Genomic DNA, 26511 nt, shown 5'->3' with positions numbered 1-26511 from the left:
GTGCATCTGAAATCTGTGTTCTCAGTGAGAATAGCGTTTTTTTTTTTTCGTCATTGGAATGTTCCGACGACAGTCATCAGTGACGTGGTTCTGCGTGCAGAACAGGCAGCTGCTGTTTCTTAGCTATAAAAGCTGTAATTTCGAAGCAGTCTGCTGTCATTCCTTGGCTTCGCAACTGTCCTCTCCTGTTCCCGCTGTGTTTATTCTTGGAAAAGTATTTGCTATCGCGAAAATGACTTAAACCTGTCCACGTTTTCCTCTCATTGTTCTGTTGCCTTGCGCGCTAGCTTCCATGGCTGAGCTGTTCTTCATTACTTCTTTTGACCTGAACTGTACTGATAACTCCGGTGGAATTGCTCTTAAACGCTGTCAACGTCGCCTGAAACTGGCGCTCTCCTCTTTCAATGATTTCAGTGCCAGCGCGTTGACCTGCCTTCCGCGTACTAGCTTGCATAGGTAATGTCTCTTGCGTCGACCTCACTTCATCTAGGCTCAATAGCACGCTCATGTGCAGCTCCGTTGATTGTTCATTTTCCGAACGTTGTTCGTAGTATTTATATCCCTTCATCATAACTTTGATCTGCAGATCAAGCACTGAAGCCCCTCCATAGCATACGCTGCCTTTCTGGTTAGAGGTGCTAATAAACTTGTCCTTTGCTCGTGTTAGATCTGAGGTGAACTGGTCACTCGTATACTGAGCCCAGAAGCGATTCCACTCCAAATCTCTTCTGCCAAATTTTGTCACTTCCTGATTAGGTAGTTTATGTAGTTCCCTCGCCGTCTTGTTCTGTACTTAGTGATGCCACCTGCGTTGTTCCGTTGTTCAAATCTGTGTGGCCTCTCGAATTCAGAACTCCATTGTAGCAAGATCGTCGTTAATTTCATATCGTACTCTGTTATTAAATCAAATTCACCTTCGGCAGTATTTTTCGTTACAAATTCCTCCATTTGTTCGTATGCACCGTTGAGGCTTTCGCCTATTCTCTTGCGTTGTGTGCAAATTTTGTTACCTGCGTTGATAAGCTTCGTGATCCGCCGAGGGAAGCGCTTCCCGTTTCTGCGTTACTATTCACTTCGCTCATTTCTAGTTCAGTAGCAATGGCCTCTTGCTTGTCAGTGAGCCGTTCCGATGCTTACATGTGGCTTTCTCTTAGGTCTCGTTGATCGATCCGCTGCTCCACCGCAGTTTCCTTCTCTGCTGCTTCTTTGCAGGTTGACCTTCCTTGTGGGCGGGCAGGTAGTGTGCTGGTTCACGGCACCATTGTTCACAACTATAGACTGGTGACTGCTTCGAATATGAACGGTTTATTAAAGTAGCACGTGCTCGCGACAAGGAGCCGTTCTCTTGCTCATCGTGTTCGAGTTCGATAATATTTTACAATAGATTTCCATACTGTGGCACATAGCCTCAGCGGCGGACAGGCCAAGAAGTGGGTGGTGCAATGGCCCATGCACAGAACGGGTCATTGCCGAGGAAGCAGCCGGTACAATTAAAGTAAGACACGAACAGTCTGCTTAAGATGTCGCATTGTGCAGCGCGGTTAATTATGCGGGAGAACGTACACGCGGCAGTTTCCGTCAAACACGCTGTTATGACCAGCTTCAAGAAAGCCTCGTTTCACAGAAATTCCAACATGTTCGATGGCTCTTTATTGTTTCGGTCGTTGCAGACACGTATGGCAGATCGCTGTTACAAAGCTTGTCGAACGCGAGCGACGCTTTCTCATGTCTTTTGCGGATTCTTTAGTCCCGTCCCAAGAATCATTGTTTTCGTGCTTTTCGTGTTGTCTTTCTCTCGGTAAACCACATCCGTATTTTTTTTTCAATTTCGAACCTCATTCGACTATTCTTTCTCGCGAATTTAAGAGCTTGCGTATAACACGTCCTGCTTCGCTTTTAGTCTTACCTTGCATTAACGGCGGATGTGTTCAATAGTGACCACTTCCTAGCCGAGCACGTCCTGCTTAACTATGATGCCGAAGAGAGCTCGGGACATTCCTGCCTCTTTGCTGCTGAGGTGATCGAAGGTTGAGCGCTGCAACTCGCGCTTGCGTTTGTCGGGAATGGATCGGCTGCTCTACGCATGATTCCATGTGACTGGGCTTCCCGCTGTATGAAAACCCCGTAGCAACGGTATCTTCTACTAGCGCGCTCGCTTCAACTTCGTCTTCGGGGATGCCATAGGCTATATTTGACTGCCTGTAATGCGATTCTCTAGATGGTTGATTGTATTGTTTCAATAATTCATACTAGTACTATATTATATACTAGATATCGCAGGCATTTTTTTTTCTTTGCAACATCGTTAACGTGTTTTTCCTTTAATCAACCAGTCTTTTCCTTAATGCCCTTGATATCTACAGCACTTTCCGAAGTTCCTTAGAGATTTGCGTAAGGTCTAGTCCTCGGTAGCTTTCAGTGTACCCTGGCATCAGAAGTAGGCTGAAGTACATGCCTTATTGTTCCAGAATCTTGACCTCTGCTTTCGATTGCAGCCCACGTGTAAGACGGATATCCAGCGCGCTGCTCCACGTTTGCCATCCTCCCAACGTCCCCATCAGGAGATGGCCTAGAGCACCGCTCGTACCGTGACCCACCTTCCCCTTTGCCGGTGCGGTCTCCCTGGAAGAGGAGATTGCTCATCGCCCTGCTTTGCTACGGGCAAGTACCACGCACAGGCGACTCGTACTACGGCTGTGTCCTAGAGTGGTCGAAAAATAAGCCTTATTGCTTCAGCTCGTTTCAGATTCACATTCCCTTTCGTTACATAAATTTGTTTCATCGCTCGGACAAGTATACGACAAAGCAAATACAATACGAGGAAAACCAGGGAATACAAAATGCTTGTCGGTACCTGACTAGGTCCGGTTCCTCAAGATCTTGCAAACTCGAGCAACTGTAACATACCATTGTCACTGAAACAAAACTTGATCAAGTGCAAAAAAAAGCACATTTCACTTCACTTATCTGGACTAGCAATTCATCAACAAGCATGAAGTGCGTTTACTTTCTGGTAATTGTAATTCAAGACATCACACGACTAAACAAAGCTTGGCGTTGTTTAAGGAATGAGTAGGTTTTCTTTGCCTAACTGTTAACTGCCTAAATTTGGATAACCCAGGAAAAGGAAAACCTGGCATCTAAACAGCAAAAAAAAAAAAAAAAGCCAATCGTTATACTATGTAAGCACAGAGGAAATATTAAGAACTGGTCCCTCAACCGACGTCTCCAGAGTAGCTTGCTGAAATGTCTCTGGGACTTGGCTTGCTGAATTCTAGTTTCAATATTACAACCATACAAGCTAGCGGGGCACAAGAGGTTCACTGTCTGCCATAACTTGTCCTTCGTTTTTCAAGTTTTTGTGGATCTCTTAACCTCAGTAGTCATCATCTTTGCAGCAGCTGCCATTTCATCAACCTCGGTAAAATTTGTTGCCCTTATAAACGTGTGTAGTTGGCTTGCAAATGGCAATTTGTTAATTGCCATTCGCAATACCTGAATCTAGCTGGTATTTGGTCTCATCCTTCTTATAGCACCTGTTATGCGGGGTAGCTTCACGTTTAAATTGACAAGATGCTCATTCCAAGACAGTCATCAAAATCATCCAATAATATTCTGCTTGTCCGCTCTATATGATCAATGCAGATAGACCTAAATGGTTTACTGCCGTGCTTCGAGACCTAAAAAAAATACGTACCTTGCTTTACTGACGTTCAATTGAAACTCGTTCACATCTGGCAGCTTTGGCAACTCCCTTAACCACCTAGTTGCTTTTATCTCTCAAGTCAGCACCACAAAAACAACTGATATCCTCGGCATACAAAAGCCTTTTTTTTTTGTGTGTGTGTTCGTGGAATGGTAGCAATATTATTTAGATACGAAGCGAAAATAAAAGCGGCCCCTAAATATCCTTGTCGTACACCTTTCGTCGCTGACATTAGCTTGGAGGTTGAAGCACCCGTGAATTTTGGAGATAGCCTTTAATTAAACTCAGCCCGCACCCACTAATCCTGTAAGAGAACTTACTGCTAATTACTGTGTCTGAATCAAAGGCCTTTCTTACGTCGAGAAATATTCGTACTGCTTATTTTTGTTCCGTGTCGTTTTGTTTGCTTCATTTGCAATATTGAGAGCTCAGCTGTCCTGTCGAGTGTCTGGTGTCGAGTAATTGCATTCTTTTTTTTAAGAAACCGAGAAATGTTTGCTGCAGTACGCTTTCGGATGTTCTAGTGAAAATGCTCATGACGGATATTGTCCTTGCAGGATCCCGACGTCTGCTTTCGTTTGAGGCCCACCAGTTGGAAGATCATCCAGTGTTCCTCTCCACGTTTGCCATCCTCCCAACGTCCCCCTCGGGAGATGGCCTAGATCACCACTCGTACTGGGGCCAACGCTCTTTAATTTACATTCGTTCACCCATGGCGTCCTGTTGGCAGTCGGAACCTTGCCCCCTCGCCCGCCACTACTGGTGAGTATCGCGTACTGACTGCTCGTACTTCTGCTCTGTCCTCGAGTGGTTAACAATCACGCCTAGCAAGGAAGCATCGCGCGGAATGCCTAACTCGGTACAATGCTAGAGCAAATTTTTCTTTTTTTTGAAATACCCTTCCTTTCCGCGCACAATAACTCAATGGAATCTCCTCCCGACTGATCTACTAACCAGTATTGATGCCTTTTAGAAAATTGCTTGACAATTAGATTTATTGTTTACTGTTCCTGCCATGTGTCATTCTTTATATATACTGTTCACTGCAATGAAATTTGCGGGGCTTTCCTAGTTATTGTTGTCGTTTTGTTTTGCCCCTCCTGCTAGGACCAATTTAGAGTCTGCAATACACTGTAAATAAGCCCTCTGCTGTTTTCGTTTTGCAGATGACCGTTTTTGACGGCGGTGAGCGAGGAGGACATGCGAGGCAGAGTTGCCAAAAGGTGGGGAATTAACCTCATTTTAAATTCTTCTTGTAATGAAAAACAAGGTCAATTATATTTTGCGTCAAAAGCGTCTCTTCTTTTTCCTTAATTGTGTTTTAGTGTACCAATACGGGTAATGATAGTTTATGTTCGTAGACAAATATAGTCAATGCGACGTGCCTGAATTATTACACGGACGCTATTTTGCGAGATTTCCAAATGTCATCTCTCATGTGGCCAACTTCGGTTACGCGTTGTATAGCTGATCGTAAGTTAAAAACAGCCATTACAAAAGGCTCACGTAAGCGACCTTAGTCACTTCCGTAGCGATTGCAGCGCGGGTAAGACTAAATGTTCGAAGTTTCAGCAAAGCTGGTTGCAAGATCCTTTGTTAGAGTGGAATCGCTTCACTGAAGGGTGAAGACCGCTAGCTTCATACGTATAGTGCCATCATGTGTTCAGACAAAACATGGCCACGTATAGCAAACTGAACATTCCGTAATGTTTCTTTTTTTTTATTTTCTAAGCCAAGTGTCATGCTTGAAACATGCCGATTAGGAGCGGAAAGTGTAGCTTCTAATTTAGATAGCTTTCTTGAATCAGATTATACATTGCTTGGAGGCATGCATAGCTAACAATGACAATCGATGTCCGAGGTTTGAAAGGCATTTTATGAAGGAACTATAGTTGGTATCGACATGCTTTTTCTTTTGAACTGCTGTTCACTCAGGCGCACATCTTGGACTCCATCGTGCTTCCTTATCCTTTCCTTGTCGAATGGGTTTTAGTTGTAAGTCAGCTGCAAGGAATTTAGCCGCAGATTCTCAGAAAGCGACTTCCTCGCATCGTATAGCGGTCTTGCAATAAATGTGGTCCAAACGTAGGGAAAATTTCCGCCCTCATGTGTGGCAAAAGTACACGTAACAATTTGGCAGCGCAGGTTTCTGCTGAAAATTCCAAGTATTTTCTTGCCTCCGTTCCAGATCAGATGCTTTTGAGCAACAATCGTTCCACGTCTGTGCACGTTTGCACATCGGCTGGCAACTGGACATCCAAGTCTGAGCGTGGCCATGAACCCAGGACCTACGCGGCAACCCCTCGTCACGGCTAGCGTCGTCCTCTACGAGCTTCGCATCGAGCGTCCTAAACGCTCACGAGGCATTTATATTTGCTTTGTTCATTTTTCTGGATGGTCTAGCTGGCGAGGGTGGCGCACGCCTTAGAGAAGTTAACTGTTTGTTCAGTTCCACTAGCTAGCGCTTACTAGGATGTATGGCTACATCACAAGATCACGTAAAGTTAGTTTTGTTGCTTAGCTGTAAGCCCGAGGTTTCGTGGGCATGGCGTGCGGCCACACGGGTCTTCTCCGTGCCGGAATCGAAGAGGACGGGCCACGTGTGTCGCGTGATGGGGTATAGCTTCAGGTTTAGCTATCGCGAAGGCTGTAGCTGATAGCCGTCCTACTACGACTGCGTCAGGGACATGGACCCATCCGTATGGCCTTGCGACCCGACCCCCACTATTTCGTGACAAGGTAGCCCGCGCGCGTCAGTGCTATCGAGCGAAATGTGGGCTCACGGAAGCAAACGTCATTCGGAAACTGCCTCGCCAGCTATCATGTACTAACCCGCTCTCCGCAGCGCCTCGACGCCGGACGTCGCCTGCTGTGTTCGTCGGAGCCGGGCCGGGCAGCAGCTACGGTAAGCGGCCCGTTTCATTGCCGTTGTTGCTGTTCGTTTTTCGGTGTGTGTGCTTACTGTTCTCGCTATTTTCCAGAGCATCACTCGCACCGCGGCACACCGTGTTCCGTCGTCGGTGTGGTCTTGTGGGCCTGGACTACTGCGGGTAAGTACCACGTACTTAACACCGAGTGCAAGCTAAATCGTACACGCTAAGTCTGATAAGTGCAGGAGCCTCTTTAGTGGATGGTACATTGACCCATGTGCAGAACGGCGACTGCCCAACAAGCGGGGATCACATGTCGTGCCAATGCCAGTTTAAGCTCTTGGCGATGACTGCTGCGTGTTGATCTCTACGCTATGGCACATACCCACAAGGGGTTTGGCGAAGTGATTGGTGCAGTTGAAATGAACATGCAATCAACTGCAACTGTACAAAACGTCTCTCATTGTGAAGAGCGGTTATTGGAGAGAACGTAGGCGCGTTTTCCCCCTTATACGCCGCAATGAATCGTTTCAAGAAAGCTTCGCTTCGGATTCAAATACGTCCGTTCGATATGCATAAGTTCTTTGCGGCGGCACTTTATCATTTCGGTTGGACCAGACGTCTGGCAGATTCCTCATGCATATTTTCTCGATCGCGATGGACACTTGCGTCTTACGGTTTATTTCTTTTGTTGCTCCAAGCTTTTCTGACCTTTCGTGCAAGGTATTACTTGAATTACTAGTCCGTATTAAATTTTCTTTCAAATACCTTCTTTTCCTCTTTTCACACACATTTTCCTTCCGCGAATTTAGGCGCCTAATTATAACACATTCTTGCCTTGTTTCTTGGCTTGCATAAACGTTGGAAGCGTTCAATGCTTACTGCTTCCTGGCCAAGCGCGTCCTGATCAAGGTCTTAACTGTGTAATGACCAAGAGCTCGCGCAACTTTCCTGCCATTCGGCTGCAGACAAGACAGAACCCTAGTCGCTTCAACTTGCGCTAGTCTGGAACGGGCAGGCTTCTCTGGGCGTTACCCGACATGATTGGTTCTGCCGCTGTCGACAAACGTGGCAGCAAGTTCATTTTCCGGTAGCCTACTCGATTCTCCTTCCACCTCGGGGATTCCGTCGACAATCAAATTTCACCTCCCGAGCGATTTTTCCTTAGTGCTCGATTCCTTTTCCTAGTGTTAATCATAAGCGATTCGCACAAACAACCAGGATTTCTCAAGCATAAATTTTTTTTTCGTCATCATTAACGAGTTTAATTTGGTTCCTGTATCTACCAGTCGCTTATTCTTGTCCTTGATGTTGGCAAGAGATCCTTCCGAATCGGTAACTTCTGGTCCTCTATTGGTTTCAGTGTTCCCCCCAAGCGTAGGCTTCTTAATGCAGTTGTGACAATCACAAAGACAAATGTCCGTGGCCACGTAAGAACTAGGAAAAACTAGGTACTCGTGCAAATGCACTTACGTACCGTCAACCGAAAAAGATTACGGCACGCAGGATGTGCGAAGAAGCTGGATTCTGGCGAAGCGTGGTCACACAGCCTCGGAAGAAATGTTCCAACATCTAGTAGCCTTCACCACCTACAGTGATTCATTGAATTAGACGTGCCATGCCTTAACAGTGGAGGAATCACAGGGGAAACCGTATTCCGTAAACCTTTGCGGTTCACTGTTCATTCGATCACCTGCGCGATGTAGGCCAAAGGGTTAACTGCAACCATCATGCTGGCAGCGCTGCGACGTACGCCCCGTGACCAAGGCGTTGCCGGTGCGGCCTTTTACAGTTCAGAGGGGTGGTTGCGTCGTCGCGATATGTGCAGAGTGGTACACATCTGTAGCTGTTCCGAATCGCACCGGTTAATCCGACGAAAGACGTGGCAGCAAGCAGTTTGTGCAAAAAATCAAGGAAAATAAAAAGGGGGGAGGGCAAGTTTGGTATTACGTACGCAATAGGGAAAAAAGTTCGTTTGCTCCCTTGATAGATTTCTCTAAACAAGCTTCCTGAAATGTCTCGGGGACTTGCCAACCTTGAAACTCAAATTTAACATGTAATCATTAACGACAGCAGGGTTCTAGAAGCTAATATTCCGTCTGTCATAATTTGTCCTCAGTTTTGGCAATCGATATCACATTTCTGACCTGCATTTCCTTTCGTCAAGTCTCTTTTCGCTTTCGTTTGGCTCATTTACCCTCGGTGTAGATATATGTTGAGCGTCCGCACGCGTGTAGTTTGCTTGTGAATAGCAATTTGTAACCGTCATGAAAATCCCTAGCAGAGTCCGTGTTTCTCGATTTCAAGCGCATGGCAACGCTTCTTTTGTAACATCGCTAGCCTTTTGATGTTCTAGTGCTTCTGCCCCTCAGAACAGAATACAGGATCTCATTTTATCAAATAAATATACTTGACCTGAACCTAGCAGGTATTTGGTGTCTCATCCTTCCTAAAGAGCCCATTCGGGTTGACAGCTTCAAGTTTAATTCACATGCTCATTACAATATAGACTCGCGATAAACGAAAACACAGAATGTTAGTTTGTGTGCTCCACAATAATGCACATATAAATTCTAAATAGTAACTCTCTAGCGCTTCAAACCCAAATAAATTCGTACTTTAACTGACGTTCACATTAAGCTAGTCGTAGTTTCCATCTAGCGTCTTTGACAACTCTCGTCACCGCCTATTTACTTTTTGTTAATTCTGAATCACGCAAAGAAATTGATGTCATCAGTATGATATGGTATGAAGAGCTTTATTTAGGTCCTGAGGGATCAGTCTGGGACTGATGCGGGCGGCTCCCACGTCGGGACAGAGGCCGAGCACCTCTGCCGTCACACGGGACAGCCCTGAGTTGTGTACAAAAGCATTTTTCCATTAGTGGGATACAAGTGGTATGGCACATACAAACGAACACGAAAAGCAGCCCTAATGAGCCTTTTGGGGCATCTGTAGTCAGATTAGCTTGGACGATGATAAGCCCAGTGTAGCATGTTGCGTACAATTTTGCAAATAGCGTCTAATAAGGCTTAGCCCCGCACCCTCTAATTCCGTAAGAATACAGCTTATAGAAAATTACTTGGTGGTTGACTGAATCGAAAGCCTCGGTCCAGACATACTTCCACTGCATACAACGTTTGGTCGCTATTTATTATAAGACCTTGTTTGCAGTAAAGCTAGCTCAGTTGCCTTATCCTGTAAACCAATTTGAGGTGTCCTATTTCTATTTAGAGACCTCGATAATCTCTTGTGCAGTACGCGTTCAAGTGTTTTATTGCAAATGCTGAGTACGAACATTTTCAGGATCCCGACGTCTGCTTTCGATCGCGGCCCTCAAGAGTAGGAAGATGATCCAGTGTCTTCGCATCCATCGCATTCCCTCGCCGGTGAAGCCTAGCTGGTGGATTGGGCTTTCTTCCGTGCCCGGCACTACTCCTGGTAAGTACCGTGAACACTAGAATCGTAGTATGGCTGTGTTCTTGAGTGTTTAACAAGCCTTGCGCGATTGCAGGTTCCTACAGTCTGCTTACCATTGCTGCTATTCACAAGCATATCCAGCGGGCGCTTCTGCACATCTAGTCTCCGGCCTACGGTACAGAGCACAACTTCATCTCTACTCGTCCTATGGCGGCTGTTTTACGTCCGCATTTTTCTCGCCGGTGGCTTCCAGCTTGCAGACGGAGATTCGTTCATCTTGCTGCCCTACTTCTGACAAGTACCATATACATTCCAATGGTACTACGGAAGTTTCCTCGTGTGGTATCTAAATCCTGTGTCATTTAAGGTTCCGAACGTCTATTTTGAATGAAGCTTTGTTTTGAGATGGAGCTTTTCCAATGGCGGCTGTTCCTTTTCTCTCAGTGCTGTTTTGCTTACTCATGTTGCTACATCTTCCCGGTGCCGCAAGCATACAAACCTTGTGGGCTTCCGGAGAAATTTGCTGTCGAATGGATTTACTATGCCGGCCCTCGATGTTTGGTTTATGCTACGGAAAACTTCCTTCGTCACGCCGGTTTCACAATAGGCCCTTCTATGTCGCTCTTAGAGTAAGACGACGTTGCATTTCTTCAGTTCCTCTTGATATTAGGCGATTCATTTCCTGACCCATAATTTATTTCGTCTGCTATCAGTGGCATATCTTTTACAGTGCTTTTGTAACTTCACCTGGTCTCCCCTTTTATCCAAGGTCGCCGTCCTATTCAATGTCTCCCCCCCAGTCTTCAGTTTCCGCGCGTTGGGTCCACAAGTTACAGGAGTAGGTCCTCTAGGTCCATCGTCAACTTATGTTAACAGTTGTTGGTTCTTCATACCACTTCGTATATTAAGGTATATAATTATCTATTATGCAGTACACGTCGGCCGATCGCTTTTCGCAGTTGACTTGAAAAATACGGATGAGCCTTTATAGCAGCCGCCCCCATACGTTGCTTCTTCCTCAGGTAATTCCACTTGGTGATCGGTCACGAAATCTTCACTTGTTTAGCGACGTCTCGTTGTGACAACATTCAATTCCTTATTAGTTTTCCGGTGTCTTGCGTTGTCGCTGAGCATTCATTTTCGATTTGAGAAGCACCGGAATGAGTGTAGAGAAGAGTTCAAGCGTCTCCACCAGTTTCGGAATGTACACTTATTGTCACGGCGCATGTGAAAGTTGTTACACAATTTGGCAATGTCTCCCTTTTTTTTTTTTTTTTTTTTAGTTGGTCCCAGAGCACCGTTGAAACGTAGGCAAAGTGTTTGAAACAACGTGGTCTTTAATCCATCAAGAGCACCTTCCTCCTAAACGGTTCTGTAACGTTTTCTTCGCCACACAACTGACTGTCGTATTACTTTCTTCACTTATTTTCGTCCTCTCTATGCCCGAAATCTCGTCATTATACGAGTCTGTGTTCTACGTACTCCGTCGGGAAGTTTGTCCATATACGTGTCGCACGTATAGTAAAGATTTCTCCCTTGTATATGTGATCGGTTGCGGCTCTTCTTGTCATATGGGATCTGCCAAAGGTGCCCTTGAAGTCTTATTTGTCTTGAAACATCTGGCATTTGCCTCTTGTCTGCACATTAGCTTGCTTGCTGAATTTCTGCAATTCTATTGCATTATACACTCTTCGTTCTTGCGAAATCAGGCATGTTTCGGCGTCATTTTTTATGCATGTAGTGGACCTTTGAAGTTTACTAATATTATTCACGGAACGAAACATTCACGCAGTTACCTTCCCAATATTCGAGTAAATGCCAAACCTGTCGACTTCGATGCCTCGTCTTGAGGTCCTTTTCGACGTGTATCTGACACGTGATTCATCTCCTTCTGTCCTTCCATTATTATCCGGAGTTTTGTAACGGCTATTCCTTCGTCAGAATCAACTCGCATCCCTAACACAACATTGTTCACTACGAAATCTTTTCTACGGTGCCTCCTGGTTATATCTGCTAGATTTTTCACTACCGTATCCCCATAGCTTTCCTACGAAGCAATCCTTGATTTTTTTTCAGCCTGTGTTCAACTTGTGCTTCGAGGATTTTCTTTCTTCTATGCAGCATGATTGTACGAGTGGTCTAATACTTTACTTATGCTCGGAAGTTCTACTTTTGCTAGAATGACGACGGTATCCATCAGAGCTACTGTTTTTTGTCAGGACCAGCACTGTCTCTACTACTTCCTAAGATTCATTGAAGCTCGGCGATATTTTTTGTTCTTGCTTGCTTGTTCATGCATTTTTTCTGGTTTTCTTGCGATGTTCCAAGCATAAGTTCATCAGTGCAAACCTAATGACGTTTGCTGTCATTGCAAGAGTTCCTTCGAAAATTCATTGTTATTGTTGGTACACCTGCACTCAAATTTCCTCCTGCCTGCATCTACGCGACGATCACTACATTGTTTTTTCAGCTACTTTGCTTTTTCTCGCTGCTGCATTCTCCGTCTTTCATTTCCCTTCCCCCTTCTCGCATTGAACAGCTGTACTTTTCTCTCGGTACGGAATTTGTCTCCAGCTCTCGGGATAGTCTTCCAGTTGCTACTTGGTTGGTTTCCACGTTCACTTGCTCTCCATCCTTCTGAACAGTTCTTGTGGAGGATCTAACTACATGGTTCAATTCATGCATCGTTTTTCTAAGGAATTCGGCCAGCATTGTCCATTCTCAACTTTTTGTTGGCGTAATTGTCGTCAATTTTTGTGGCGTCAGAAACCATAGCGGGATTGAGTTTCGAACTTCTTATTCTAGACCACATTTGTCAGGAAAATCCATTCGAAAATGCTTTCCACTTTCCATTGCATCTTCGTTTCGTCCACGGTCTGCGCTGCAAAATATTACTTCGGGAACGAGCATCCCCTGTGCCAGCAGCGGCTGCTGTTCTGCATTCTCTCGCCACTGGCGTCCTGCTGGTAGACTGGACTCGACCCCTCGCCCTCCAACATTTCTGGTAAGTTTCGCGTACACACGACTCGTTATACGGCTGTCTCCTCCAGTGGTTAACAAATAAGCACTGTGTCGTTCCAGGTTCTGCCCTCCCGTTTTCTAATGCGGTCCACAAGGGCACCCAGTGCGCTCCTGTACGACTGTCTGCGCTTCAATATATTACTTCGGGCACGAGCATCCCCTGTGCCAGGAGCGACTGCTGTTCTGCATTCTCTCGCCACTGGCGTCCTGCTGGTAGACTGGACTCGACCCCTCGCCCTCCAATGCTTCTGGTAAGTGTCGCGTACACACGACTCGTTATACGGCTGTCTCCTTCAGTGGTTAACAAATAAGCACTGTGTCGTTCCAGGTTCTGCCCTCCCGTTTTCTAGTGCGGTGCACAAGGGCACCCAGCGCGCTCCTGTACGACTGTCTGCGCTTCAATATATTACTTCGGGCACGAGCATCCCCTGTGCCAGGAGCGACTGCTGTTCTGCATTCTCTCGCCACTGGCGTCCTGCTGGTAGACTGGACTCGACCCCTCGCCCTCCAATGCTTCTGGTAAGTGTCGCGTACACACGACTCGTTATACGGCTGTCTCCTTCAGTGGTTAACAAATAAGCACTGTGTCGTTCCAGGTTCTGCCCTCCCGTTTTCTAGTGCGGTGCACAAGGGCACCCAGTGCGCTCCTGTACGACTGTCTGCGCTTCAATATATTACTTCGGGCACGAGCATCCCCTGTGCTAGGAGCGACTGCTGTTCTGCATTCTCTCGCCAGTGGCGTCCTGCTGGTAGACTGGACTCGTCCCTTCGCCCTCCAATACTTCTGGTAAGTGTCGCGCACACACGACTCGTTATACGGCTGTCTCTTCCAGTGGTTAACAAATAAGCACTGTGTCGTTCCAGGTTCTGCCTTCCCGTTTTCTAATGCGGTCCACAAGGGCACCCAGTGCGCTCCTGTACGACTGTCTGCGCTTCAATATATTACTTCGGGCACGAGCCTCCCCTGTGCCAGCAGCGACTGCTGTTCTGCATTCTCTCGCCGCTGGCGTCCTGATGGTGGACTGGACTCGTCCCTTCGCCCTCCAATACTTCTGGTAAGTGTTGCGTACACACGACTCGTTATACAGCTGTCTCCTTCAGTGGTTAACAAATAAGCACTGTGTCGTTCCAGGTTCTGCCCTCCCGTTTTCTAATGCGGTCAACAAGGGCACCCAGTGCGCTCCTGTACGACTGTCTGCGCTTCAATATATTACTTCGGGCACGAGCATCCCCTGTGCCAGGAGCGACTGCTGTTCTGCATTCTCTCGCCAGTGGCGTCCTGATGGTGGACTGGACTTAGCGTCGCGCCCTTGCATTTGATTCTGGTAAATATCACATACGCATGACTGTACTGCGACTGCATGTATTCGAATGACCAACAAACGGGCCTTATGTCTTTCAGGTTCCCAGTGCATGCTGTCGCTTGTGACGCAAGAGAAATGTTCCAGCAAGCTCATCTATACGACTCCTGGCCTTACCTCAAGAGCGACAGCCCGGTCGTCCTGTCCCAGAATCTAGAGCACGCTTCCATGTTCTGAAGGAACTACGTCTCGTCACCGTCCCGCAACCGTCCATCGGATCGGCTCCTGGAGTTCTTCACAGCTGATTTTTTGTTTGCGCAGGCATATTTAATAAGTTTCATAGAGCAACAAGATTTTATGCTCTGAAAGCTTCGTACGTTGCTCACCGAATGGATGTCCTGCCCACCGAAGGAGCCCAGTAAAAGGTCTTGTTACGTGGACACCACTGAGTCTTTAAGAAGGGTTGTCAATGTCTTCATGAGCTGATCTGTAAATTTTTGGTGGCGAGAGCAACGGACATTCATTCCCATTGTGTACTTTCGTAGTAGTACGTTGATCTTGGTGTGTGTGTGTGTGTGTGTGTGTGTGTGTGTGTCACCAGCTTGCTCGCGTTTTGGTTCGTCCATTTCGGATGGGTCACCTACTCTGTGCATCTTTTGTTCGGTCGAGTACGTGTGGCATAAGCTGTACTGCTACACGGCGAAAATGGTATTTCTTATATTTCGGTAGCGTTTCCAGCGTCACAGTTGATGCTCCAGTTTTTTCCGGTTCATTCCTGTTGAAAGGTTCCTCGTTTGATGGTTTACTATCGTCCGTGGTCATCTACTTTTGAATTGGTTGAACGGCTCGTTTCTTTGGCTTTGGTCTTTTGGTTGATCTCGGTGCTCGCTTCGGCATTCAGCTGATTTGTTCAGGCGTCTTTATGTTATCGGAAAGGTCTTCATACATTCTTCGTTTTTCCACGTCCCTCACCACCGACTCGAAAGGATCAGCGTGCCACTACTAAAGCACACAATGTCAATGAATGGGAAAGGGGAGGGCGGTTACTCTCGCCAACAAAAATTTGCTGATTTTCTCACGATGTTAATGACACCCAGCTTTAAGACTGGTTTGTCGTAGATGTTATTGTGCTCACCGTTTTAGTTCTTTTTTTTTTTGGTGTGCGGGAATCATTACACGATTTTATGGATCTGCATGGTCCAATTTGTGCATTACCTGTCCGTTCATCGGACTGTGCTACTCGCTGTCGTCGTTTGTTCACCGCGTATACTGCATCAGAATGGCGCCTCAGTTCATTTATGCATGCCTAATTATCGCGACTGCGCCAGGTCAGTAGGAATAGTGAACCCTTGACGTGGCTGTGACGTCGTTACCTGCTGACTGTAGTTCCAATTACGGAGTTTTGTAATTTCGTGATTGACGTGTATCGAGTGAGCCATTGTCAGACGGCAGCTTCAAAGGGACTAAATTTACTCCCCTTTGCTAAGTCGTGTCTAAACGTGTCTAGACAAGTGACGAGCACGCGCAAGGAAATCGTGAAGAGAATGTCCGCTTTAGTATTGTATTTTGTGTTGAAGCCAGTTACGTTTAAGAGTTCCTCTCGTACTTGCTGTACGTTGTGAATGTCTTTCCGTAGCACTTCGAATGTATTCGAATGAGTGTTTTGAATAGTTTTTAATTCGCAGATGCTACTGTTGTTACCCTATAAAATCGCCATATCAGAACGCACATTTTATTACCTATTACTTTGAGTGTTCTCAACCAGTAGTTGTCTCCACGTTGCCTGATAACTGGAAAAGCGAACACTGCCTTAAATAAATGGTTACCTGTACCTCATTACTCTGCCATTAGTTTTTTTTTTTTTTTTTGCTGCTTCCATCCGCTGTGACGGAAAGCCAAGCAACCACAAATGTACGATGCTGCACAGTCGAACTCGTTTTTCACGAGGCCTTTCTCCAGGAAGTAACTTTTTATTTCACTCTTCAGTTCAGACGACACCCTTGCATTTACGCCACACAATGCTAGCGATAGGTTTATGTTACCACCAGTGTAGGCATTTGGACTTGTTGGTGCGCCATCTTGAAGGCCTTTTTTTGTGTAACTAGTTACATGGACGAAGAGAAAGAACGACCCCCACGCAGCACTCAATAGTTCGCAATACGACGGCCGGCTATCAACTAAATTGCTGCATATTGAGGGGCCAGTGATTGAGGTGACGTGGTACGTAGGGTCATCGTGTAGGAATAGGTGTTTGTCCAGTTGGGTCCTAAAGGCACAGAAGATGCAAGTTCGAATAGTGACGTTCTCGTTTGGTGAAAACGAAAATCGGGGAGAAGTTTTATTCATCTCCCAGCGAAGGTGCTGTGCAACGCTTACTCATTTCATGTAGTTCGAATAACTTCACGCTGTCGAGCCTTTGTGCTCGCAAATAAAGCCCTAAGGCTATTGGTGTGACTTATGTAATGCAGTTATTATCGCTTTTATTTCTGGTGTTCTACGAAAACGGAGCACAATTCGCACATGGAATAACCTACCTGCCAATGTGGTTGAGTGTTCGACGGTGTCTCCTTTCTTGAGTGCATTCCGCAATAGCTAACGATGCTTCACCTTGTAGTGGCATATTGTTTCTACGTCCCTTTGTATGTCTCACGTGGGCTCTTCTAATGCCGTACTTGCCTCGACCAAATGTACATTGTACTCCTATATACTGCATTGTTATGTACCCCACTCCTGCGTAAAGCCTGACATCCAGGCTGACAATATGTAGTGTCCGTTTTGCATTTTTATACGTGGAAGTACCTTGAAGCTGAGAAATTCTTTGTGCTATGTAAATCCCCTTATATATTCTATATGTATACATGTACACGTGTGAATTCATTTGTTCATGCTGTGTAAATAAATGCACTGTATGCTGCTTCCTCATCATCGGAGATGAAGCCCAAGTCAGGCAGCATGGGTAGATTTTAATTTCGTTTAATGTCACGTTTTGCGCTGATTGTACTGAGAATTCATCGCTTTAGACTACACCTTACAGATCTGTCAAAATAAAACTTCTCTTGTTCCTGCTCTCCGTCTCACTAACTCCATGTGATGCGAAGACTCGTGTCAGCCAACCGCAAGAGCCCATCCACTGTCTGCACCTGCTCTACCCACATCGACGGAATGGGATCATCACGGACGGGTTAGTATAGCTAGCAATCAGCGAGCGCTTCTCCTTTTTCTGGAAAATGCTGCCGGATCTTCTTAGACTGCACAAGCACTGCAAGGCGAGCACTAATCACAGACGAGCACTACTCCGGAGTTTGCATACATTTTAAAGTGTCTCGCCGAGTTACGCTCACTCTTTCGCATGGGGTACGTTTCTAGCCTCTTTCATTCGTCGATCCCGGAGATAGTGCACTAAAAGAAAAAAAAATGCTCGCAGTTTCTAAAGCCAGGCCGATCTGTTTATGGAGTTATCCGAAATGCTATCCCAAACTGCTCCTCTCGTGAGGAGTGACGCAATAGTACCGTGCACACTGACTTCGCCTCATCGCCCCTAACTCGTTCAGGATGAATTGTCCTTGATAGGCATCGAATGGCGGTTGAGCTTGTCCACGCGTAGAATTTTAAGGCTAGTGGGCCATAAAATTGCATGTAAAACCAGAAAACTCCCTTTTCCACACTAGGCGAGAATGTGAAGCTTAAGGTTAATAGGAGGGTAGCGGCGCAAAAGATTCTACAAGCCCGTCCTCTTCCGCCATTCCCCATACGCCATAAGCAGAGGAGGCGTTAAACCTAGGCAGGAATTGTATGCGCCTATACCAAGAGATCGATAGCAAGCAGTATGGGCAAACACCTGTCCAATGAGAATTGGTGACTAAAGAATTCAAAACGTGAGTATGCGTTAAGCCGATGCTACGTGCAGCAATGTTTATGTGTATCTGTCTGCTCGTACTTCTCACGCTTGTATAAATAGTGCATGCTACATCAGCATAACCCCGACGCATAACGCATTCAACGCCGCGCCGGCTGCAATATAATTCTACGCGTATCTTCGATACACTCTAAAGACAGCATAATCTTCCTAACATGGATCCCGGCCCATGCCGGCCCTGTCCACCCACACCTCCCCAATCTCAACGAGGTCACCCACTCCACTGCGTGAGGCCTAGTCAACCGCGCCGGAGTCACTGGAGATGAGTTGGGCACCAGGGACAGTATGACAACTTATAACGATCTCGTTAAGGCATTTTACCTCAGTCGCCGAATCTTCCCCCTTCCCCCCGCCTCACCCAAAGTTCTGCCGGGCGCAGGCTACCACCCTGCGTCTACTACAAACAAACACGTACACTTCACCCGCCCGCCTCAACCTTATATTTCCGGACGTCTACTCTACCCCCAACTGCCGGTGCTGTGGAATTCACCCGGCTACACTTCCGCATATGCTATGGGAGTGCCCAGCACAGTACACCCAGACTAACACCGACTCTCTCGTCGAGGTTGCATGAGGCTCTGCGGAGCTCCGCCCTCGACGACCAAACCTGGGCGACCCAGCACGCCCGCGAGGCGGCGGCGAGGCAAGCCCTCGACGTCCCTTCGTGGGAGGCTTAGGCCCGGCCATCATAAAGTGCTGGTTCTACAATAAAAGTTTATTCCTCCTCCTCTTCGATAGTTCTTGTTCAAGGAGGTTGCGTTGAACTTTTTCGTTGGCTTAGGCCGACATGTTTTAGCAATGTACAGGGCTCGGCAACTGAAACGCGATGCTCGGAGCTTGCAGCTTCCGTCACATCTTTTACGCCACTGGGGGGCGCTGGAGACACCGAGTGCCTGTATTTCAATATCGCATAAAAGCCAAAGCGTTGTGATGCATTCACTGCATTTCACGTTTTTCGCGTTTCAATTGTTGAGCACTGTGCGCGTAATTTATGGATAGAGCAGTTTTAGGTAGCCCGTAAACATAACTTTTTTGCCACATGCCAGGTCACGGGAGAGGTGGGCGGCAACAACGCTGGTAACGCCAACTTGCTCGCATTGCTTAAACTGGGAATACAAAAACCTATTAACGCGGTAACCGTGATCTACTGCTTGTGCCGATGCGAAGCGTGGGCAGAGACATGCGCATTATTATAAGGTTGTCCTAATTTTTTTTCGTTCGACGAGAACATTCACGCAACACAAACATTTCAAACGCGTTGTAGTTGGACAAAGTGTCACAAGATGTCGCTCCTGCTGGCCACTGCTACGTGATTCCCCAGCGGGCCTTAAGGTGTTAAATAATACACTTCCAGCCTTGTCTTGTTTACGTGTGTGTTATCATCAGCAGTATGAATGGGAACACCTGCAGGAGCGCATGCCAGCTAGTCTCGATGATGATGATGACTTATTGGCATCCCCTTTGAAACGGGGTGGTGAAGAGTCGCGTAGCCTCAAAGCCAACTCCCAGCGACACGAGGCATCCATCGTCGAAAAACAAAGCGGCGACGGACGGGCTGCCCCCCCCCCCCCCCCGCCCGCTAGCTGGTGCCCCATACACCCCCCATCCCCGCCGCTTTTATAGGGAATATTCAAGTGACGTCACGTACGCCATACTGTAGTCCAATTCACAGCTTCCACTGTGCTGCTGGAGATAAGCGGATTGAGAACACGCAGGCTTTCACCGTCCTCGCTGTACTACAATATAGCGACCTTGATAACGTTAGTCCATACCCCGTATAGAATGCAGGGAGCCTCTCATCTACATTTGACTGTGATAACGCCTGTCGATATCTGATATCATTGAAATTCTGGGATACTTCGTGCCAAAGCCACTACGTGATTGATGCACGCCGTAGCGGTGGATCCTCTGGATGCAAATTTCGACCGCCTGGGTTTCTTCAACGTCCACCCAAGGCATGCTGCACGAGCGTCTTTTCATCCCGCCCTCTTCAGAATGCGGCCGCCGTGGCTCGAACGGAACCCGCGGCCTAAACCTCAACAGCACCACGCCGTACCATCTGGGCCACCACGGTGAGTCGATATCGTTAGTGCTGGTAACCACAATGCGAATGCGAACGTACACATGGAAACGAGGGCGGGTTGGTCGTGCGCGTCAACGTCACTTGCTCGAACTCGTGTGTGGGAGCTGCTAACATTCGCCAAGTTATGCATCAAAATCCAAGATTTGTGGCGCGTGTTCCCACAGCAGCTCATGCACGGGGGCCAAGCAGGCCGTCCTAAATCCAGAAACCAGGTTGGGCAATCGTGCTCTTCGACCCGCGAAGAAGCCCGCGAATACACGCAAAATTGCCGCGCGACAGGCATCTCGAGGCACGGTGCGTGTAATCACGGCCTTCTTTCACGCTCGGGAAAAAAAAACGCTTTATGCAGCACCTATTGAGCAACAGAAAGCTGTATATCGTGAGTTCCTCGCATGGCTCTGCAATTTTGTCATTGCCAGTTTTCATGTGATTATAATAATTGGGAAGGTCATTAATTAAGACAAATTGTTTAATTATTGCCGAATGCAAAAATAATCTACCTCCAGGCGACCGCAGACAACATTAGCTTGGTTCTGTCCATATACGTAGCATTTGCATATCTTTAATGGTTGGCTCAAGTTTAGTGAAATACATCATGTAGTAGTGCAAGCGCAAAAACTAGGTATATAAAAAAAAGCTCAGTGTCCTTCCACTCTGTGAAGGAGGATGACCAGCGAAGCTGTGCATGTGGGCCCCTTAATGGCGAACTGCACCCCCGCACGTATGGGGAGTGCTTAACGCCAGCTACATCGCCGCGGGTCGGACCGGCATTGCACTATCTTCGGTATGGGCCCACGTATGGGGAATGCTTAACGCCTTCTTCACCTCCGCCGCGGGTCGGCCCGGCATTGCACTATCCTCGGGATCGGTCCACGTATGGGGAGTGCTTAACGCCTGCTTCACCGCCGCGGGTCGGACCGGCATTGCACTATCTTCGGTATGGGCCCACGTATGGGGAATGCTTAACGCCTTCTTCACCTCCGCCGCGGGTCGGCCCGGCATTGCACTATCCTCGGGATCGGCCCACGTATGGGGAGTGCTTAACGCCTGCTTCACCGCCGCGGGTCGGACCGGCATTGCACTATCTTCGGTATGGGCCCACGTATGGGGAATGCTTAACGCCTTCTTCACCTCCGCCGCGGGTCGGCCCGGCATTGCACTATCCTCGGGATCGGCCCACGTATGGGGAGTGCTTAACGCCAGCTACATCGCCGCGGGTCGGACCGGCATTGCACTATCTTCGGTATGGGCCCACGTATGGGGAATGCTTAACGCCGCCTTCACCTCCGCCGCGGGTCGGCCCGGCATTGCACTATCCTCGGGATCGGCCCACGTATGGGGAGTGCTTAACGCCAGCTACATCGCCGCGGGTCGGACCGGCATTGCACTATCTTCGGTATGGGCCCACGTATGGGGAATGCTTAACGCCGCCTTCACCTCCGCCGCGGGTCGGCCCGGCATTGCACTATCCTCGGGATCGGCCCACGTATGGGGAGTGCTTAACGCCTGCTTCACCGCCGCGGGTCGGACCGGCATTGCACTATCTTCGGTATGGGCCCACGTATGGGGAATGCTTAACGCCTTCTTCACCTCCGCCGCGGGTCGGCCCGGCATTGCACTATCCTCGGGATCGGCCCACGTATGGGGAGTGCTTAACGCCAGCTACATCGCCGCGGGTCGGACCGGCATTGCACTATCTTCGGTATGGGCCCACGTATGGGGAATGCTTAACGCCGCCTTCACCTCCGCCGCGGGTCGGCCCGGCATTGCACTATCCTCGGGATCGGCCCACGTATGGGGAGTGCTTAACGCCTGCTTCACCGCCGCGGGTCGGACCGGCATTGCACTATCTTCGGTATGGGCCCACGTATGGGGAATGCTTAACGCCTTCTTCACCTCCGCCGCGGGTCGGCCCGGCATTGCACTATCCTCGGGATCGGCCCACGTATGGGGAGTGCTTAACGCCTGCTTCACCGCCGCGGGTCGGACCGGCATTGCACTATCTTCGGTATGGGCCCACGTATGTGGAATGCTTAACGCCTTCTTCACCTCCGCCCCGGGTCGGCGCGGTATTGCACCATCTTCGGTATCGGCCCACGTATGGGGAGAGCTTAAAGGGACCATGAAACAATTTTGACGATTTTGTACAAACGCACTGAGTCGTTAGTACAGGTCCTTCTGATCATTAATTGACGCATCTAAGTGCTCCGCGTAAAGCGTGTAATTTATTATAAGGTTTTAAAAATGTACATCGCTGTCGATCGCAGCACACTGCTCGGCGGAATTTTCAGACGCCCCTACCCATATGACGTAAATCACCCAATTGACGTCAGTAGGGCGAGCTATCTGATTGGCTGCCCACGGCGCGTCATCGATAATTTGTCCACCTTTATAGTGAACAAATGATGTTCGTAATAGTTGGAATGTTAGTTAAATTGTTTCTATAAAAAGAGAATGGACAAAAACAATTTCTCACTACTCAAGCACTTCCGGCACAGAACAAGCGTCATCTGCTTGTGTTACAACGTGCTCCATTTTGACGAGAGCTCCGCGGTCAGAGTCGGCCTCAGTCTTTTCGTGAGCACTATGATTCGACTTTGTTGCGTTGTGGACTGCAAACGTAGCGACTGGCAATATGTCAAGCAGCGACATCGTGTCCCTCTGCAAGGCAGCAGACGAGCGGACTGGCTGCAGCGCATCGGATAGCCGCTGTCCGATCGGCGCCAGGATCTGCGTGTTGGCAGCCGTCACTTTACACCGGGAGATTACTAACGCAATAGCGCTTCGCGAGTCCGTTATTAGGGTAATCGCAAGCGCAAGGGGACAGGGCCTGGCTGTTTGACCGTGTCGTTTCACGGGATGAGCAGAATCGCAAATATGAATGGTCTGCATGGTTCAGCCACCTGGTGGCACAAGAGCTCAACCACACACAGTAGCAGTAACGAAATGTATTCTTCTTTGCAGCTGGTGTAAAATTTTCGCAAGAGTAATCGTTAACACGTTCTTTTTGTAGATGTTTAAAAGATTGTACACTTGGTTATACCAATATTAGCTCTTTGCTTGGCTGGTTAAGCTCTGCGCCAACGGGTCGCTGGAACGTGGAGACCGATCAGGCAGCTCACGTACGTCTACGCTAAAGTTCCTTCATCAGTTTGAGCTTGTACCTCCACCGTTCTGTCGAAACGCCCAGCTCGCCTGTAGTTACCGGAATATCAGACATGTTCGGCGCTAGCTGCGACAGAATGCTCGCAACGCAGGCCGCTTCGATAGCTCTCGCTTGGGGTCGACTGCCAAACAGCTGGCGGAGAGTTTCGAGAGGCTTCACGCGCTCGCGCCTGGAGAACCGGAAGTCGACAACACGACGTGCCATCATGACGCAGAGCCAGCGTAGGCGAAGCTTCGCCCCGATCACTCGTTGAACGATTTGAGGAGAAAATGCATGACTATGGAGGAGGGTAACTTGTAATCGTCCGTTGCTCTCTTAATATGAGACGTTTCACACAAATTGTGGTGCGAATGATTAACTTTAGCTGTACCCTACGCGTCTACAAAATTTGTCCAAACCGTTTCAGGGGCCCTTTAACACCTGTTTCACCTCAGCCGCGAGTCGGCCCGGCATTGATCTCCGGGTTGGCCCACGTATGGGGAGTTTTTTGCTTATCACGCCAACAACGACACGAAAATTTCCTTGGACGGTAGAGGTATACAGTTTCGCTGTAAAAAGGAAAACATAGCCTCTGCACCTCGCATCGGCCACCTAAACAGAATCGACGCGCGACGGAAGCCACAAAAACGCTCTTTCCTAAGTTATCAGAGATGCCGAGGAGGTGCTGACACGCGTGCTCCCTTCCTTAGAAATACCAATGGCTTCCAGGATTTCCCGTTTTTGCTTGTTGTTCTTTAAAACGGTGGCCTGATAAAAATGGGCTTGACACGCACAGCCTCTGCTGTCAGCCGCTAGGTGTCTGCAGTGGGCTGTTCTCTAGTCCGCTCATCGAGGCATCGTCCGGTTTTCAGGTATACATTATAGCGAAGTGTTTTTTTTTTTCTTTTTTTGCCTCTTCTACTTTCTTGCTGCTTTCTTGTCTTAAATTATTGTCATCACGCCGTCATTGTCATGTTATTGTCACATCCCTGCTGACCCTTGGCTGCAGTCCTGCATAATTGGCTAGGGCGTTCCGCTGCTAAGCACGAGGTCGCGGGATCAAATCCCGGCCACGGCGGCCGCATTTTTATGGGGGCGAAATGCCGAAACGCCCGTGTATCGTGCATTGGGTGCAGGTTAAAGAACCCCCTGCAGGAGGTCAAACTTGATTCGTAGCTCCCCCTCCCCCCTCCCACAACGCCGGGCCTCAGTCAGATTGTGGTTTTGGCACGTAATTAAAACCCCAGAATTTAATCAATTAATTTTAGTTTTGCATAATTTTCCAGTACCGGACACGGTGTAAACACCCGACATAGTCCAACTGGATTCGGCCCGCGGTAGCAGATGATACACTAACTACACTAACACGCGGTCCTTGTCATGCCATAATCGTCAATCCGTCGTCGTCATTACACTGTCATCAGTGCATTGTCGTCATTCCGTCGTTGTCGTGACATTGCCGTTATTGCGTCGTCATAACATATTCACTGTGATGCGTTCCATCGTCGTGATCACGTTGTCGTCGTAGTACCGTTGCCGTCCCTGCTAGCTCCTTTCTACAGTCTTGCACGATTAACCGGTACCAGACATAGTGGGAACAAACACCAGATATGATGATGATGATGATGATGATGATGATGATGATGATTTACTGGCATCTCCTTCGAAATGGGGCGATGACAAATAGTCACCTATTCTGCTTGATTTAATTAGCTATGCTATACACGTTTTTTATCTAGCATTTTTCGCATACATCTCCTTAACCTTTCTTTCTTCCTCAAAATCTGCCTTGTACCGTTGACTGTAAGAGATCCGGTCGTGTCAATCTCTTCCCCACTTTTGCCACCAATACTCTAAAACGTCTCTTGCTTATCTCGACTGCTGACCGATTGATGCTTCCGTCCACTTTAAAACCCAAGCGCTTCTGGAAGGGGTTCGACGGTTCTCACTGGGTGAAACCCTTCGCATTCCATTAGGACGTGCTGAGGAGTCTGCGGATTTTCGCTTCAGCATATAGACATGCTTATCTAGTTCCGAGTATTTGTTCCGGTATGTTTTTGTCGAGTCTACCTAGGGAGTCGAGGCGGCCCGCGGTGGCAGGTGATGCACGTAATCGTGGACGTGAGCTGCAAGACTCCGTCGCCGTCATTCCTTCTTCGTCATGTAGTCGTGGTCGTTCCATCGTGTTCATTTTGCCGTAGAGATTCCAGCGTCGACATTCCATTGTCGTCGTGTAGTCGCGTCGTCCTACATTCATCTTCACGTCGTCGTAGTTGTTCTGTCATCGTCATTCCTTCGTCGCGGTGGATGATGGAGAGCAACAATTTTATGTGGACTGAGGTGGTTCCCAATGAAAATGTTTCGCACTGGGTCATGTGGTGTCTAATTGAAAATGATCGCTAAGTAGGAACGTCGTTCTTAGCAAACCTCAATGAAGGCGCCGCTTAAGCCATTGCCACAGGGCGTGGGATCCGCAGATTTGTTTCTTGCCGTGATCGTTCGATAAGATGAACGCCAATTTGAATACCCCCTCGCTTCGTCGTGGATGACGAAAAGTAATCATAAAATACGTTCCCAATACCGCAAAATTACATGAAAATGTAGGATGCAGCGCATGCATGACCACCCACCACGTGACGTTGCACCTTAATGTCTGTGTTCATGCAAAAAAACAAGTTTCTATCATTTAAAACTCGAAGAGGCGGTCAATTTGTCCGTGTACACGAATGGAGCTGCTTATGGGACCTAGCCGATATATTTAAACAAAAAAAAAAAGACTGCTCGTGGCTTATAAACGACAATTTTTTTTTTTATTCGTGGCGTACCAGTTGGGGTCTTTGGAGCATATTGTGCGTGACGCACTTTGGCGCGATGTTCTTGCCAAGGTGTTGCAGCTCGCACGGTAAGGGAGGCGGCAACAGCGCTCAGGTCGTGCCAGCGACAATCATCATGCGCTGCGACCTAGATTTAAAAGAAAATGGTGCCGGATACGCTGTGGGCGTATTGGAAAGTGCCGTTTTTCTTTCTGTACTTTCTTTTTCGGTTTCCT

At 47.9% G+C, this 26511-nt stretch overlaps 2 long non-coding RNA genes across 2 annotated transcripts; both read left to right on the top strand.

Annotated features, from left to right (window-relative positions):
* Positions 1-4205: 4205 nt before the first annotated feature.
* Positions 4206-10011, top strand: LOC126527202 (uncharacterized). Its single transcript, XR_007598740.2, has 5 exons — positions 4206-4468; positions 4873-4929; positions 5895-6611; positions 6688-6756; positions 9883-10011. It is a non-coding gene; the product is annotated as an uncharacterized lncRNA (long non-coding RNA).
* A 3607-nt stretch (positions 10012-13618) lies between these two features.
* Positions 13619-17384, top strand: LOC126527199 (uncharacterized). Its single transcript, XR_008611573.2, has 4 exons — positions 13619-13804; positions 13882-14072; positions 14150-14342; positions 14420-17384. It is a non-coding gene; the product is annotated as an uncharacterized lncRNA (long non-coding RNA).
* Positions 17385-26511: the final 9127 nt, after the last annotated feature.

The sequence above is a fragment of the Dermacentor andersoni genome, chromosome 9 (genome assembly GCF_023375885.2).
Source record: "Dermacentor andersoni chromosome 9, qqDerAnde1_hic_scaffold, whole genome shotgun sequence".
In the NCBI taxonomy this organism is placed as follows: Eukaryota; Metazoa; Arthropoda; class Arachnida; order Ixodida; family Ixodidae; genus Dermacentor; species Dermacentor andersoni.
This window is presented reverse-complemented; position numbering and strand designations above follow the sequence as displayed.